Source organism: Oryx dammah, unplaced genomic scaffold, assembly GCF_014754425.2.
Source record: "Oryx dammah isolate SB20612 unplaced genomic scaffold, SCBI_Odam_1.1 HiC_scaffold_18, whole genome shotgun sequence".
Lineage (NCBI taxonomy): Eukaryota > Metazoa > Chordata > Mammalia > Artiodactyla > Bovidae > Oryx > Oryx dammah.
This window is the reverse complement of record NW_024070202.1, coordinates 108,797,662-108,807,802: the sequence shown is the minus strand read 5'-3', so window position 1 is coordinate 108,807,802 and position 10,141 is coordinate 108,797,662.

Genomic DNA, 10,141 nt, shown 5'->3' with positions numbered 1-10,141 from the left:
CAATATAGTGAAAATGAGTATATTACCCAAAGCAATTTACAAATTCAATGGAGTGAGTTTTTGATGTACACAGAAAAATAACTGTTTTCCTTTCAGAAAAAATTTAAAAAGTGTAACTGAGTATTAAATGTTGCTGATTATTTTGCCATTGTATTATATGGTGGGGGTAAAAAAAAGTAAAATTTAAGGCCTTCAAGGATGGATGAGTCTTTTAGTAAATATTCTCAGCTTTTAGTTTTTTCCTAAAAGGATAACAAGGAACAAGAGTAAACTCAGCATGAGACAGTGCTAACAGAGAATGAATCCACTAGAACAGTTGTCTGCCAGAAGCCAAAATAATCCTCGTTACCAGAAGATAATAGCATTAAGAGCTTCAGCATATCTCTATAAATGTTAACGTATGTTGTCCTGAACAAGTATAAAAAGATATACAAGAAGATAAGAAATGACATAAAACAAAGGAATACAAGAAAATTTTTAAAGACACACAGTAAATGCAGATAACTGAGTTCTCAGATACTATTTGTAAAATAGTCAGAAATAATAAATTCAAGGATTTGAAAGACAAGATAGAGAAATTTGTCAGAGAATTAGAAGCTGTATAAAGTTAATTTTAGCAATAATAAAATGCAATACTGAAATTAAGAAATTAAAATAGAAATGTAATGGTGGCAGTTACACAGTTCAAGTCATTACTAGTGAACCAAAAGATATTTAATAGATCCAAGTAAAGTATATAAATGGGACTTCCCAGGAGGCTCAGTGGTAAAGATTCTGCTTGGCAATGAGGAGATGCAGGATACTTGGGTTAGGAAAATCCCCTGGCGCAGGGCATGGCAACCCACTCCAGTATTCTTGCCTGGAAAACTCCTAGGACAGAGGAGCATGGTGGGCTACACGCCATAGGGTCACAAAGAGTTGGACACGACTGACAGCCTGAGCACATGTGCACAAAATATATAAGTAGGGTCTGGGCATGAAGACTAAAAGAGAAAATTGTGAAAAAGACTGTAAGGGATGTAGAGGATATGGTGGAAAGATCTAAGACAAGTGTAATTGCGGTCTCAAAGAAAAGAGGCAAAGTATTTGAAGAGGACTTCCTAAAAGAGAGAACTATCAAACCTCAAATTCAGGAACTACATATCTCAAAGAAACAGCAAATCCAAAGGGAAAAAAAAGGCATATTTTAAAATTACTAAAGACCAAAATTAAGGAGGAAACATAAAAAACTTCTAGGAACAAAACAACATACCTTCAAATGAATGACATTGTTTATCCACTAACTTCTCAACACCCTCCCCCCAAAAAATTGCAACCAGAAAGATAAGGACATGATTTCTTTAAACTGATAAAGTAGCTATCAATCAACAATTTTATAACCAGATATCCCTGAAGAATAAAGGGAAAAAACATGATTTTAGACAAAAAGAAGCTGAGAGTATCTGTCGCCAGCAGAAAAATACAGATGTGCTAACATTTTTCTAGTCCAGCAGGTGCATTATAAATACATTTAAATGGCATTTCTCTATTGACTTTAGTGAGTAAAATGTTCTGAATAACTTGATTAGCTGGATAACCAACAGGTAACTTGGTTTCAGTATTGCTAGTTACTAGATATCCTTCTGTGATTTACCTATTCAGCTTTGTGTTTTGCTGTTTAATGAACCTTGGGAAAAGGGTAACACTTCAAGATCTTTGGTTCTTTTGCTTTCGAAGCATATTTAATGAAAATGGTGTGACTGTTACTTAATAATTTGGGGAAACGTGCTCAGTTAGAGCATTTAACCAATTAAAACTATTCCTAAGTGAATCATATTCATTCATTCATTTTGATAGACTACCAGATGAACTGACTATGAGAAGTGAATATGAATTGACTATGAGATGAACAGTTTTAGGTTCAGTTCAGTTCAGTCACTCAGTCACGTCTGACTCTTTGCAACCCCATGAATCGCAGCACGCCAGGCCTCCCTGTCCATCACCAACTCCCGGAGTTCACTCAAACTCATGTCCATCGAGTTGATGATGACAACCAGCGAAGTATCCTCTGTCGTCCCCTTCTCCTCCTGCCCCCAATCCCTCCCAACATCAGAGTCTCTTCCAATGTGTCAACTCTTTGCATGTGGTGGCCAAAGTATTGGAATTTAAGCTTTAGCATCAGTCCTTCCAATGAACACCCAGGACTGATCTTTAGAATGGACTGGTTTTATCTCCTTGCAGTCCAAGGGACTCTCAAGAGTCTTCTCCAACACCACAGTTCAAAAGCATCAATTCTTCAGCGCTCAGCTTTCTTCACAGTCCAACTCTCACATCCATACATGACCACTGGAAAAACCATAGCCTTGACTAGATGGACCTTTGTTGGCAAAGTAATGTCTCTGCTTTTGAATATGCTATCTAGGTTGGTCATAACTTTTCTTCCAAGGAGTAAGCATCTTTTAATTTCATGGCTGCAGTCACCACCTGGAGTGATTTTGGAGCCCCCAAAAACAAAGTCTGACACTGTTTCCACTGTTTCCCCATCTATTTCCCATGAAGTGATGGGACCAGATGCCATGACCTTAGTTTTCTGAATGTTGAGTTTTAAGCCAGCTTTTTCACTCTCCTCTTTCACTTTCATCAAGAGGCTCTTTAGCTCCTCTTCACTTTCTGCCATAAGGGTGGTGTCATCTGCATATCTGAGATTATTGAGGTTTCTCCCAGCAATTTTGATTCCAGCTTGTGCTTCTTCCAGCCCAGCGTTTCTCGTGATATACTCTGCATAGTTAAATAAGCAGGGTGACAATATACAGCCTTGACGTACTCCTTTTCCTATTTGAAACCAGTCTGTTGTTCCATGTCCAGTTCTAACTGTTACTTCCTGACCTGCATATAGGTTTCTTAAGAGGCAGGTCAGGTGGTCTGGTATTCCCATCTCTTGAAGAATTTTCCACAGTTTATTGTGATCCACACAGTCAAAGGCTTTGGCATAGTCAACAAAGCAGAAATATATGTTTTTCTGAAACTCTCTTGTTTTTTCCATGATCCAGAGGATGTTGGCAATTTGATATCTGGCTTCCCTGGTGGCTCAGAGGTTAAAGCATCTGCCTCCAATGTGGGAGACCCGGGTTCGATCCCTGGGTCGGGAAGATCCCCTGGAGAAGGAAATGGCAACCCACTCCAGGTATTTTTGCCTGGAGAATCCCATGGATAGAGGAGCCTCGTAGGCTATAGTCCACAGAGTCATAAAGAGTCGGACACGACTGAGCGACTTCACTTTCACTTCCTCTGCCTTTTCTAAAACCAGCTTGAACATCTGGAAGTTCATGGTTCACGTATTGCTGAAGCCTGGCTTGGAGAATTTTGAGCATTACTTTACTAGCATGTGAGATGAGTGCAATTGTGCGGTAGTTTGAGCATTCTTTGGCATTGCCTTTCTTTGGGATTAGAATGAAAACTGACCTTTTCCAGTCCTGTGACCACTGCTGAGTTTTCCTAATTTGCTGGCATATTGAGTGCAGCACTTTCACAGCATCATCTTTCAGGATTTGAAATAGCTCGACTGAAATTCCATCACCTCCACTAGCTTTGTTGATAGTGATGCTTTCTAACGCCCACTTGACTTCACATTCCAGGATGTCTGGCTCTAGGTGAGTGATCACACCATCATGATTATCTTGATTGTGAAGATCTTTTTTGTACACTTCTTCTGTGTATTCTTGCCAAGTGTTCTTAATATCTTCTGCTTCTGTTAGGTCCATACCATTTCTGTGCTTTATTGAGCCCGAATGTTCCCTTGGTGTCTCTAATTTTCTTGAAGAGATCTCTAGTTTTTCCCATTCTGTTGTTTTCCTCTATTCCTTTAAATTGATTGCTGAGGAAGGCTTTCTTATCTCTTCTTGCTATTCTTTGGAACTCTGCATTCAGATGCTTATTTCTTTCCTTTTCTCCTTTGCTTTTCACCTCTCTTCTTTTCACAGCTATTTGTAAGGCCTCCCCAGACAGCCATTTTGCTTTTTTTGCATTTCTTTTTCTTGGGAATGGTCTCGATCCCTGTCTCCTGTACAATGTCATGAAACTCCATCCATAGTTCATCAGGCTATCTATCAGATCTAGCCCCTTAAATCTATTTCTCACTTCCACTGTATAATAATAAGGGATTTGTTTTAGATCATACCTGAATGGTCTAGTGGTTTTCCCTACTTTCTTCAATTTAAGTCTGAATTTGGCAATAAGGAGTTCATGATCTGAGCCACAGTCAGCTCCTGGTCTTGTTTTTGCTGACTGTATAGAGCTTCTCCATCTTTTGCTGCAAATAATATAATCAATCTGATTTCGGTGTTGACCATCTGGTGATGTTCATGTATAGTCTTCTCTTGTGTTGTTGGAAGAGGGTGTTTGCTATGACCAGTGCATTCTCTTGGCAAAGCTCTGTTAGCCTTTGCCCTGCTTCATTCTGTACTTCAAGGCCAAATTTGCCTGTTACCCCAGGTGTTTCTTGACGTCCTACTTTTGCATTCCAGTCCCCTATAATGAAAAGGACATCTTTTTTTGGGTGTTAGTTCTAAAAGGCCTTGTAGGTATTCATAGAACCATTCAACTTCAGCTTCTTCAGCATTACTGGTTGGGGCATAGACTTGGATTACTGTGATATTGAATGGTTTGCCTTGGAAACAAACAGAGATCATTCTGTCATTTTTGACATTGCATCCAAGTACTGCATTTCAAACTCTTTTTTTATCCATGATGGCTAGTCCATGTCTTCTAAGGGATTCCTGCCCACAGTAGTAGATATAATGATCATCTGAGTTAAATTCACCCATTCCAGTCCATTTGAATTCGCTGATTCCTAGAATGTTGACGTTCACTCTTGCCATCTCTTGTTTGACCACTTCCAATTTGCCTTGATTCATGGACCTGACATTCCAGGTTCCTATGCAATATTGCTCTTTACATCATCGGACCTTGCTTCTATCACCAGTCACATCCACAGCTGGGTATTGTTTTTTCTTTGGCTCCATCCCCTCATTCTTTCTAGAGTTATTTCTCCACTGATCTCCAGTAACATATTGGGCACCTACCAACCTCGGGAGTTCTTCTTTCAGTATCCTATCATTTTGCCTTTTCATACTGTTCATGGGGTTCTCAAGGCAAGAATGCTGAAGTGGTTTGCCATTCCCTTCTCCAGTGGACCACATTCTGTCAGACCTCTCCACCATGACCCTCCTGTCTTGGGTGGCCCTACAGGGCATGGCTTAGTTACATCGAGTTAGACAAGGCTGTGGTCCCTGTGATCAGATTGACTAGTTTTCTGTGATTATGGTTTTAGTGTGTCTGCCCTCTGATGCCCTCTCACAACACCTACTGTCTTACTTGGGTTTCTCTTACCTTGAACCTGGGTTATCTCTTCATGGCTGCTCCAGTAAAGTGCAGCTGCTGCTCCCCTCTTGGATGAGGGGTATCTCCTTATGGCCGCCCCTCCTGACCTTGAACGTGGAGTAGCTCCTCTCAGCCTTCCTGCACCCCGCACAGCCACCGCTCCTTGGACTTTCGGTTTTTTTAGGTTACATGTGCTAATTAATTAACAACAACTAATCCTTATCTTCATGGAGGAGACATACAAACACAAAGAAATATTGTAAGTTAGTGCAGTAAGTGCTAAGAACACATGAAACAGGAAAAGCGATCAGGAGGTAGCCTGGATGTAGAATTGGGATTTAATTAGGATATTCAGAAATACCTTATTGAGAATGTGACGTTTGTCAGACACTTAAAGGAAAAGAGAATGAATCTTGAAAATAGTAGGAAGTGGAGTGCAGGAGAAATGGTTCCAGGTAGGGGCTTTGAGGCAATGATGTGCTTAACAAATTGTCTGGCTGAGGCCAGTGAGTGATGGGTTGGAAACTGAGTTTCAGGTAGTTGGAAGTGAGGATATGGTTGGTCATAAAAATAGAGTCTTGATAGGCATTGTAAAGATTTAGTTCCTACATTGAGGAAAGTGGGAAACTACTACAAAGTTTTGAACAAAAGAGGGACAAGCTGACTTGCATTTTAAAATGATCATCCTGTCTGCTGTGTTGAAAATAGACTGAAGTAGTGAGGACTAAGGGAAGAAATAGTGACAGCAATTAGAAAACTATGGCCATGTTGCCTGTGAGAGATGATGGTGTCTTCAACAGGCAGACAGCACTAGAAGCTAAGTACTAGGATTTGCTGCTGTATTGGAATCAAGGATGTCTTACAAGGATATTGGTCTGAGCAAATCTGGAAGAATGAAGATGCTGCCCACCAATTGAAGATGATGTTAGGAAAAGCAGGTGTGGGAGGCATTTATAGTATGTTTTCATTGTTATTTCGAATGCAATGGAACCTTATAATTTTGCTATGCAAAACTGTAAAAGGGCATATTGGCAGTGACCATTTGGATTACTTAGAAGAAGTGACTTATGATTCTCATTCTTATCAATTATTTTAAACAAAATATAACAGACAAATAACCTCTTGGGCCTCAGTTTTTTAATCTGACATTAATACATGCTTCTGTAATGTAAGAGACATTAACACGACTTAGTGACTAAACCACGACCACATGGTCCATCTTCAAGAGTAAATGGCTAACTTAAGAATTCAGGTCAATTCAGTCTTTCAGTTGTGTCTGACTCTTTGTGACCCCATGGACTGCACCAAGTCAGGCTTCCCTGTCCATCACCAACTCCCAGAGCTTACTCAAACTCCTGACTTAAGAGTGAGAAACTACAAATAGCTAGCTTGAATAATAACTTGTTGCTGATGTGGCAACCATAAGGGTTACAAAGCAGGAAAGTTTGGGCAGACAAAGGAAGGGTGGGATGCCTAGGGTTTCACAGGGGCTGCTTCTATTGGTGAATTCAAAACATAAGAATGGGAGTAAGTACACAGGAAAGGGAGAAACAAGATGAAAGGGAGGCCAGGCCAGAAAGAGGAAGAGAATAAGTTTAGGTGATGTCTGGGAAGACTGGTCACCCCATAATACTCAGCCAATGAGGAACTGGGGGAGGGACTTGTGTGCCAGGGAATAAAATGCTTGCTGTTAACAACGCTGGGCATGGCTGCTCACCAAGCATCTAATCTTGCAAGACAGTCCTTAAAGGCTGGCTTCTTGCTCTACCTCATATCTCCAACTCTATTCTGTGGGTATGGCCAGTGGATTTTATTTCCCATATGTGAGAATGCAGTGAGAAATGAATATAAAGCATTTGGCACATAGTAGATCTTCTCAGATACCCTTCTTTTATAGATCTGTAGCACTTAATGTCATTACTTTTGTGGTCTATATTATCCAGTTCATCATGAAAGATGCCCTGGAGAAAGACTAAAATCTTTCCAGACAATGTTTCTTGTTTACAAAAGGGCCAAAACTGAAAAAAAAAAAAAATTACAAAGAGAAAAAGAAGAAATGACGTACAGATATTGTTAAAATTCTGTAAGATGTTCCAAACCCAGGTGTTGTTATTATGAATTACAGGGAGATATGCTTCCATAAACTGGTAAAAATTATGAAAGCATATCTCCTTGCAATTCAGAAATGTAACGCTATCTGGAACTTATGCAATTGACTTAAAATATACTGCATTAAAAATGGAGGCAAAAATCCTGCATAAAATTCAGAATACAAATTTTAACAGTGATGATAAAGTGTCAGTGCAGAAGATTGAATTTTTCTTCAGTCTTTCTGCACTTTAAGTTGTTTTCAACAATGAGCATTTTTTACTTTAATAACCAGAGAAAATAAAAAAAAGGAAATCCTGCTAACCAAATATTATAATGAACTCTCTAGCCTTTTATTAACTGAAGTTTTTAACAAATCATAGCACAATTATGTGGGCATGCTCCACAGGTAATCACCAGTTCTTTTGGAAATTTTACCTGTTTCTCAGCTGTTCATGTATCCTTTGGTCAAGGTCTTTTTTTGTACTGACTCTGAATGGACCTCTTTGACTGCTACTTCTTTAGAATATTTAGAAGCCCCTTTTCTCCTTAAGATGCTTTTCATCTTCCTCACTCACTCTCTTTGAGAGCTATTATCCTCTTATATGACTTTCACAGCATATTGAACCTGGTCTTTAGTCCATCTTCTGGCCCCCCGCCCTTTTTAATTTTAGTGCCGGTAGTCCTCTCTGCCATCATTCTGTCCTGCTTTTCTATCTACACATGATAACATTTACCTAGGCTAAATGGTTCCCAGAAGTCTAAACACAGTCTGCACAGCCTGCTAAATAAAACAAATTTTAATAAAGCATTTTCTTGCTAGTTCTACCCCCAGTCTTTAACATTGGTTAGCCCAACAAATATAGTGAGCGAAACAAACTCTTCCTATCGGGTGATCGCTCAAGTTGTATGGTATTAAACTGACATGCAAAAAATGTTAGAGTCGTATTACTGTTTGCACTATTTCTCTGAGTACACATTTAGAAACATGGACACATTTTTTGTCCATAAAATATGTAAACGTATCACAAAATCTTAGTATTGGAAGAAGCCCTGAGGATCACCTTGTTGATTATTCAGCTGATGTTGAATCACTTCTGTACTCCTCACCAAGCAAATGTTACCCCAGGGCCTGGAAAGCTCAGGAAGTGCCCAGCAGGAGATACTGTTGCATAATTGAACTGTTAGGTAGCTCTTTCACTATGTTATATTGAAAGCTGTCTCCCTACAGATATTAGCTGTTTTTTTCCCAGTTTTTCCTGAATTTGCAGGTAGCAAATTTCACTCCTTTTTTGCACAATGTGGGTTAGTTGATCAGTCGTGCCCAACTCTTTGTGATTCCTTGGACTGTAGCCCAATAGTCTCCTCTGTCCATGAAATTCTCCAGAATACTGGAGTGGGTTGCCATTTCCTTCTCCAGGGGATCTTCCCAACCCAGGGATTGAACCCCAGATTTCCTGCATTGCAGGCAGATTCTTTACTGACTGAGCCACCAGGGAAGTCTTCTTTATCTGCTCCTGTTCTACCTTTGTCTGCATCATTAAAGTCAGCCATTAAAAAAAAAAAAAAACTCTATTTAAGACCCACAAACACCTCATACCCTGTTGTAACTTTGAGTTTACAGCAAGCACAAATAGAAATTCAAACTAAGAGACTTGACCCTCTCTGTTGAAAATAAAGGAAGACTTCCCTCCCCTCCTTTTCCTTAGAGCATTCACTATAGAAAACGTGTGAGTATTTTCTTTGCCTCTTTGAAATGTATGTGAACCTTTTTAAAGGCTAAATTATAACCCCAGGATTTTTTTTCCTCAGGACCTGGGAGTCATCTGTTTGAAATATAATAATCAAGAAGCAAGGAGCCCAGGCCTTCTAGTTTCTTGGCTTGAGAGGAGCCAGACTTCAGCAGGTATACGGCTCCAAATTGCAAACCCCCTCAGGGCATAAAGATAGGAGATATTTATTTTTTCGTTTAAAGACAGTTAACAAAGAATGGTCATTACTCCAGTTCCAAAATAAATTTAGTTTGAACTCTGCAGGACTACACTGTGAAGTTCTCTTACTTGAAGACTACTTATTATTTATCCTGAGAACATGTGTGTAATAGGCTTTATCTGCTTGGCTAAAAACTAAGGTGGGATTTCTCTCCTCGGCAATCCCTTTAGTGGACTGTCTGTCATGGTTGCATTATCGTTTAAAGCTTATTCAGTGACAAAAGGGATTTATTTCTCTTCCGCTTTTGAGAAAATTTTACTTTCAAATATACTAATGTTTTAATATAGTTGCCCATCACTGCCACACTCTCATATATATATATATTTATTTAATTGAATGGGTATAGAAAGTATTTATAAATGTGATCACATAATCAGAGCCCATTACTTGTGATGAGAGACATAGGGAAGGGAAGTTTTCAGGTTACTTTTATTTTTTTTTTAATTGAAGTAGAGTTAATTTATAATGTTGTCTTTATTTCCGATGCACAGCAAAGTGATTCTGTTATACATATATACACACTCTTTTTTAAAATATTCTTTTTTCCTTATGGTTTATCATAGGATCTTGAATATAGTTCTCTGTGCCATACATTAAGACTTTATTGTTTATCCATTTTATATGTAATAGCTTACATCAGATTACTTTCAAAATTTGCTTTTAAAAGCAATTTGATGGCATATACTGAGAGTATTTAAGAAAT